Here is an 8465-nt window from a genome sequence, read left to right on the forward strand (position 1 = left end):
CATCTTCTAGCTCTAATATGCCATCATTATTTTATACTGCCATAGTTTTATGTTTTTTATTGGTTATTCATCCTTGGAAGAGGGCAATCTTATTTTTCCTTGCTAAAATATAGTATAGGAATACTAAATAGTAGGTTGCTTTACTTTCTTTTCTTGGTGCCATTAGCATTATAAGGTAAGATCTTAAGCAGGCTGACTGTATGTATTAATTTTAAATTATTATTTATGTCACTTTCCTGACTCATTGTTTGTGAGTCATAGATTGTAAGACTGGGTGGTTTTGAGCAACAGATAGGAAGTGGACCATTTACAACCACAGGAAAGAGTGCTGGGGTTTTTTTATTCCTATTTTTATGAAAATAACTTTATTTCAGGACAAAGAAATAGTGAGAAGAGTTGCATTGTTTTACAAGTGTGAAAATCTCTTTAATGTGTAGATTATTGAAAGTTAGCTGAATTCTATCTGCTTCTCTAATAAATCTGTTGAAATATATTGTTTTTGGCTAAAATATATGAAGAAAATCTGCTTTCATGGAGATATGGAAGTAAAAGAAGGAATATTTTAATAGACTTTTAAATTCACTTTGGATATTCTTGAGACTACACCAAAACTATACACGTGGTAGTTCCTTAAAGACTAGTTGTAATGTGAAATAGGAAAGCTTATCAATGCTCTTTTTGTATTCTGTTACATTAAAGTCTACTGGGTTATCTTGCACTGTGAATGGCAATTTTTAACCAAATATGATTTGTAACATCATGTATTGGACATTTAGAAAGTATTGGTTCACTGACATATCTCTCTTCTGAATATTCACACATTTCATTGCATAAAATTAAAAAAAAGATGCTTAAAATCACTACCCATCTCATCAGAAGTCTTTAAGTATTGGGAAGCCGACTTCAAGGTAACTGATACAAGTAACAGGTTTATTTTGTTTTCAAGAAAATTTTTGCCAGATGTGCAATTTGAATAACCATACTATTTTGTCAGTGTTTTTCCCAAGTAAAAATTTTTTCTGTGAAAAAATTGGCTGCTTCAGACTGTAACTTAAAGTATCATATAAGTGCTTTTCCTGGAGACAGTCATCATACAAACATTGTAGCAGAAGTGCTTTACACACACTTGCATTTTATCACACAGAATATTAAAAATACATGTGTGCAAGTGTTAAAATTTAATAAAGGTATGTAAATATTTTACTGATAAGTATCATTACAAATATTCTTAAGTGAAGTTGGCATTTTTTTCTTATGTTATTTTATATTTTTGTGAGTATGTGGAGGTGAAGAATACAACTGTTACAACAGTTTGCTGCCACAACCCTGATTTGTAATAAGGCTTCAGTTGTTTAACCCTCTATTTCTTTGCATCATCAGTGCACAAACACACTGGAAAAGGAAAATAATTTTTTGATGTTATTACAAAAACAATTTGAGATTATAGATTCCCTGAAAGTGTCTCAGGTTGCTTTTTCATCTTGTTGATCATTTCCTTTGCTCTGTAGAAGCTTTTCAGTTTGATGTAGTCCCATTTGTCTACTTTTGCTTTTGTCACCTGTGCTTCTGGTGTTATATCTAAGAAATCATTGCCAAGACCAATGTCAAGAAGATTTTCCCCTATGTTTTCTTCTAGGAGTTTTATAGTTTTAGGCCTTATATTGAAGTCTTTAATCCACTTTTAGTTGATTTTTGTGTATGATGTAAGATAACTATCCCGTTCAGCAAAGAACTGAATGAACATTTCTCCTAAGAAGACATACAAACTGTCAATAGGTAAGTGAATAGGTGATCAATGTTACTAATCATCAGGGAAATGCAAATCAAAAAGCCACAATGAAATATCACCTCATACTTGTAAGGATGGCTATTATTAAAACAAAACAAAACAGAACACAACACCCAAAAGATAAGTGTTGACAAAGATGTGGAGAAAAGAGAATTCTCACTGTTGGTGGCAATGTAAATTGGTGTAGTCACGGTGAAAAATAGTGTGGAGGGTCCTCAAAAAATCAAAAATAAAACTACTGTATGATCCAGTAACCCCACTTTTAGTTATATATCCAGAGGAATTGAAATCAGAATCCCAGAGAGATCTCGTCACTCCCATATTCACTGCAGCATTATTCACAACAGCCAAGATACAGAAGCAATCTGAAAGTCCATCAACAGATGGATGGATAAAAAAATGTGGTATATACATACAATGGAATAGCATTCAGTTTTCAAGAAGGATGAAACCCCGCCATTTGCCACAACATGGGTAAACCTGGAGGATGTCATGCTAAGTGAGATGGGCCAGCCACGGACAGACAAATACTGCATGACACCACTCGTATGAGAAATCTAAAATAATCAAAATCAAAGAATCTGAGAGTAGAATGATGGTTGCCAGGGCTAAGAGGAAAAAGAAATGGGGACATTTTAAAGGGTACAAAGTTTCAATTATACAAGATGAGTAAGTCCCAGAGATCTATTGTACAGCACGGTGCTTATGGTTAACAATACTGTATTTATTGTGTACTTAAAAATTTCACTAAAGGGGTAGATCTTAAGTTGTATTCTTATCACAAAAAGTAATAATAATAATAATAAATAAAAGGAGCAGGGAGACCCTTTTAGAAGTGAGGGATATGTTTATGGTATCAAGTTGTATACATAGCTTTTTGAATGTCAGCCATACCTCAATAAAGTGGTTTAAAAAATATGTCTCAGGGAATGAAAGAGGGTTAAGAATTACCTAAGTGAGAGAAGAGAACAGAGAAGAATTCACTTTCTCTAATGTTTTAGATAGAGAACATCTGGATGTAATATTATGTCCAGATTGTACACTTAGTCATATTTGGTTTGATTCATTTTATTCCAGCGTTTATAATTACAGTGCAATTAAGTTAAACAAATGTGATTGGAAGACAGACTAAAAAAGAAAAAAAATTCTGTTAGGAGAAAGCCAAATAAATCCACCCAGTCAAATATTAATGTTTCAAATCTCTAAGCATCAGAAAGAATACATCAAAATTGGGTTAATTTGAGATCCAGCAGTCAGAAAGCTATGCATGTATACAATGTTAAAGAGTCAGCCTCAGGACAAGCAATGATGTAAGAGTCCTGATTACCTCTGGTCAGGGCTATTTCACATGGGAACAAAGAGGGCAAAGTTAGAATTCAAAATTAAAGGGAAAAGTCAGAGCAAGAGGCTCCCAGTAAAAAGCACAAAACACAAAATAGAAATAAAATAGCAGTGGACTGATGGTGTTACACCAGCAAAGTTGCTTCACTTGGGAAATAAATAACTTGGTCCTTTGGGCGAAGGCCCTTTGCCATGCTGGTTAGGAAGGATCTTTGTCCTTATTCTGCCAATAATTCCTTGCTGCTTTCACTGTCCTGAGTAGGGACAAACATATTATAAAGGATTTGTCATTCCACAAAGCTGTTATAAATTCAAGTGGAAGACAAGGGCGTTATAGGTCATCTTGTTCAATCTCAGGATTTTATGGATGAAAAAAATGCGGACATGGAGGTTAACTGGCTTAAAATATTCCAAATCAGGACTAGAACTCAGTAACTTTATTGTTTGGTTGAATATCATCCAAGATTCCTGGAACAGAGAGTATTTCTAGTATATTTAAACAGATTTTTTTTTTTTTATTTAAACAGATTTTTTTAAAGAGTAAAATTTCTACAAAAAAGGCATTTTTAGTGCATCTGACCCAACCCTGTCAAAAGCTGATGGGCTGTGAAAATATTAGAATAATCAACAGGGAAGAATTTGAATCCTCTTTTATGAATTATACAGTCATAGCATAAATAAACTTTTATTCTGTATCATCATTTTTTAAGCTGAAATAATGGATATTTATTTTTGGTTTCTTTGTTCAGTTTTTTACTTAATCGATTAAAAAATAAATATACTTTATTTTCAGAGTTTGAATTTTGGAGCTGTTCTACCAGGGTTTGAAAATGGATTCTACCATGAACCTATGTGACCTTGGGTAAGGCATCTACCTAATCAATTTGTAACTCAGTAACTACGTCTGTAAAATGGGAGTAATAATAGGATGTGAAGGTTAAATGAGTTCCTATATGTAAAGGGTTTAATATAGTGCCTGGTGAAGAGTCACCACTCTGTAAGTGATAGCCATTGTTACAAATACCACCATTGCTATTATCATCATGTTTTATGCATTTTCTTTGAGAGAAAATAATATACTTTTTTAATATATAAATTATTTCATGTTTGGAACATTATTTTTTATTTTATTTTTTTATTGAAGTATACTTGATTTATAAGGTTGTGTTAGTTTCAGGTGTACAGCACAGTGATTTAGTTATACATATATATTTCAGATTCTTTTCCTTATAGGTTATTACAAAGTATTGAGTAGAGGTGCCTGTGCTATACAGTAGGTCCTTGTTGGTTGTCTATATATAGTAGTGTGTATATGTTAATCCCAACCTCTTAATGTATCCCTCTCCCCTTCTGTCCCCTTTGGTAACCACGAGTTTGTTTTCTACATCTCTTTATGTTTTGTAAATAAATTCATTTGTATCTTTTTTTTTAGAGTTGCATATTATTTAATGCATATTAGAATGATACAAATACTTAGAAGTTAGTATTCCATGTTGTTCATGCTAGAACGTGCTATAATTTAGTTGTAAAGCTATTTCAGAAATAAAAACATCATAAATACCCCTTAGAAAGAATACGATAAAAATACATGCCACATATGATTGGAGTGGAAATTTATTTTAATCTCATTGTCCTAATGTTGATATCCTTTAAGTAAGTTTATTACACTCAATATTGACTTAAGGGTTGGTCTTTCTGAAACTAAGGAGGTCTGAGCTCTATAAGCTAATATTCTTATTTAAAAATGTAAATCTACAGTTAATATACAAATGACAAGACTAGAAAATTTTCACTTATTTTCGTTTAAGCTATATTTTGACCATATTTACATGAATACAGACCTTGAATCTATAGAAAAAATTCTGATTACTATGTTAACTTACTTTTCTAATATATACACATGTGCTCTATGAATTTTGTTAACTAATATAGTTATTTGAACACAGACATATAATTTTCCCTAGTCAAGAAAACCACAGTGAAGTATTCAGAGAATTATAAAATTAGGAGAAATATCTCTTAGTTAACTAAACCAAGAAAAAGAGTAAAGGATGTGTCAGAGTCTGTTTTTTTTCCCCTCAGATACAATTTAGACCATATGATCCTGAAGAAAGGCACTAAAACTCTACTAGGGAGCAACTAACATCCTACAAATATCCAAGAATCTGGACACAATAATTTCAAATTATATTTAAAAAAATATTTAATGACAAGAGTAGCTCTAATGCAGATAAGAAATGAAACACTTCTAGGTATTGCCATAAACAATGACGATTTTAACACAACAGGAACAAAATAGAATTTACAAGTGTCAGATTTTATTCATTTCTCATGGTTCCTTAGAAATAATCTTCAACAATGATAATAATCTTACCTTCAACAATAATCCAGTCAACCTATTTTTGAATAGTTCTGCATCAAAGGTGATTGAATGTTTAAACTGATAACTTTGGAACATTTTATGTTTGTCCAGAATAAACCCAGGATTGAAAATTTGGATTTATTTACCTAATGTTTAGCTTCAATAGAAAATGGAGTAATGCAGGACATATTCCAGTTGACTACACAGAGGCTATTGAATGCTTAGCTAATGGAACTACTGTGATGTGAGTCATAGCAGACCCATAAAGCTGGACGTACACTTCTTACTGAATTCTCTAGAAACTAACCATGTGCCCCATTTTAGGAAGCCCCAAATTTTCCAATCCTAAGACACTGAGGTGATAGTAAGAGATTATTATCTGACTATTCTTAATGAAAAGACTCAAAAATAAAAACCCTTTCTAGTTACAGGTATTAATTTTGACATGTGTTTGTACATCCAAAGAAATTCATTTCAGGCAAGAAGCTGTGGGAAGAACAATTTAATTTTTCAGTACTTTATTTGTCCCTAAAAAGAAAAAATAATAAAAGAAAATCAGAAGAAAGAATCTGCTCTAAATCTATGGGGACATCCAAAAGTAGAAAATTAATTTAAAAAATCTTCACTGTTTAGTCACTGTCCTATTGGTAATCCAAGTGTAAAATTTAGCAGAAAATTAAGCCCGTGACTATAGAAAAAGAAGGCTGATTATCTAGACTGCTAGTCAATTCACCTTTTTTATTTATTTTAAAAACTTCCACGCAATAGAAACATTTTTCCTGCATTTTCCTCTCTTTACTCAAGAAATTGCCCTAGTGCCTTAAGTATTAGTTGCTGCTTTGAAAAGATTTTCTTCTTTGGAATGTTCTGTTAAGACTCCAATGTCCACAGCTTGGAAACTGAATAGAGTACAAATAAGAGTTAACAAGGTGTTAAAAGACCTGGATTTATGCACTACTTACTTCTCTTTTTCAGTGATTTTCAACTCTCTGGACTTTAATATTTGTCATTTATATAATGGCACATGGATAAATTACAGAAATCAGCTGTAAAATTTAGTGCCTGTGTTTTTACCATAGCATAAACTTTATGCTTTTACAAAATTCAATTCTTTATGGTTTTACGAAAGAATAGGTTGTTTCTGAGTATATAGAAATCTTACGGAAGAAAATGATCACAAAATCTTTAAATTTTGTTTCAGAGATTTTATTACTTTATCAGATTACCATTTTACCTTTTCCTTAAGGCAAATTTCAGCTCTCAGGCAAAGTTATGCTTTTTGTGGAACAATTTCTGTAATTTGGGCTCATGGAGATTAGGGGTTCCAATGGACAGTTGAACAGAGGTTGCTAATAACAAGCTCATGTCTCGTCTTCAACTTCAGAGATCACTGGACAGAGGGCTAATCCAGGTTAGGCAAATAGTGTTTGTTTTTGTCCCAGTGGAAGACACTTTTCTTAAGCAGTATTCTGAGTACACACACCTTATTTTGATGGTTATAAAATGTCAATAAAAAAGTTAGGGCTGGGAGAAGTATTTTGAGCCCTGGAAGGTTGGTCCACTTAGAAATGCTTGATTTTACAGAGACAGATTGTAGAGCCCATACCTTATATTCTTTTCTCTAAGACCATTCTTTGAAATGGAAAACCTGAAAGCCTACATATCAAAGAGCTATGGAAGATGAAGGAAGAATATATGAAACACAACCTATCTATACATCGTGCCCCAGTTCTTCAGAGCCAAATTTCTATGGAAATAAAAGATAGGACTACAGTTTCTAATACATGACTTTGGCATGCACAAAGTCGTGTGTTTTCCTGAGGAAGTATTCACATAGGAGGGTTCTTTCAGCCTAGTGTATCTCAATATAAGATTTGAATAGGAAATCAATAAGAATACAACTTTTTGAAACTATTTTGAATCATGCCTTTCTTTCTCAAAGTATTAATTCACTAACCAATGTTTCGTAATGCAAGAATTTAGTAAAAAGAGGATAAGCTGCTTTTTCTGAATTTGAAAAATATGGGTCTATGCAGTCGTTACTGAAAGTTGTTGTTTCTTTCAGTATTTTCCCCCTGCTGTGACAAGGTTGTGCCTAACCCAGCATATTCAGCTACTGGGTATCTTAACTCATTACGTGTGAGTTCCGTCGGGGCTAGGAAAGATTCAGATGATTTGTATGCTAAGTAGAATTCTCTTGAAAGCAAATTTAAAAAAAATAGAAAAATTGTGTTAGGGTTGTGTAATGAAAGCTTCAATATAAAGATCCCGAGCCTTCTTTTGATGTGCACTAAATAAGAGAGCTAGTAAACTAGTGGTTGGAATGTTTCTGTCAATAAAATTGATGTCATTTCATACTACTTGTATAAGGCGCACCTCTTTTTACAAATCAGAATAAGCAGTTAATTTGAACTTGTCAATGCAACAGTATCTGTTGTAGTTCATTGACTCCTCTGATGATAGTAAAAGATGCTTATATTTTTCGAGGGCAGACATTTTGTATTCTGAGGTTATAGGGACACTCACATAAACCACATTTATTTAGTCTTGTAGAAAGAAAATTTGTATTTTTTACAGTCTGATTTTATAATAGCAATTACTTTAAAACTTAAAAATGTAAATGTGAAACCATTATTTAAAAGTTGTTTGCAAGGGAATAATTGGTTGAAGATATTTATCCAGCTCTTACAAACTTTTTATAAGCTGGGGATCATCACAAAATATAATATGACTTTAGAATCTAATGATTTTCTACCGAATGGAATGCTGTGAGGGTTAGAAAATGTATTTGTTCTGAATATTATCTTCGCTGCCTCACTGAGAAGTTGCAATATTGTTTGTTTGTCAAACAGCTTGAAAAGCTAGACAATGCTATTAGGAGCGACATGGAAATGATAGGTGGAGAGATTCTTCTTACCTGCTGCTTTGTTATTTGGTAAAGGCAGGATGGTAATGGTTTTCTTATCCTTTCAT

This window comes from Hippopotamus amphibius, chromosome 10 (assembly GCF_030028045.1).
Source record: "Hippopotamus amphibius kiboko isolate mHipAmp2 chromosome 10, mHipAmp2.hap2, whole genome shotgun sequence".
Taxonomy (NCBI): Eukaryota; Metazoa; Chordata; class Mammalia; order Artiodactyla; family Hippopotamidae; genus Hippopotamus; species Hippopotamus amphibius.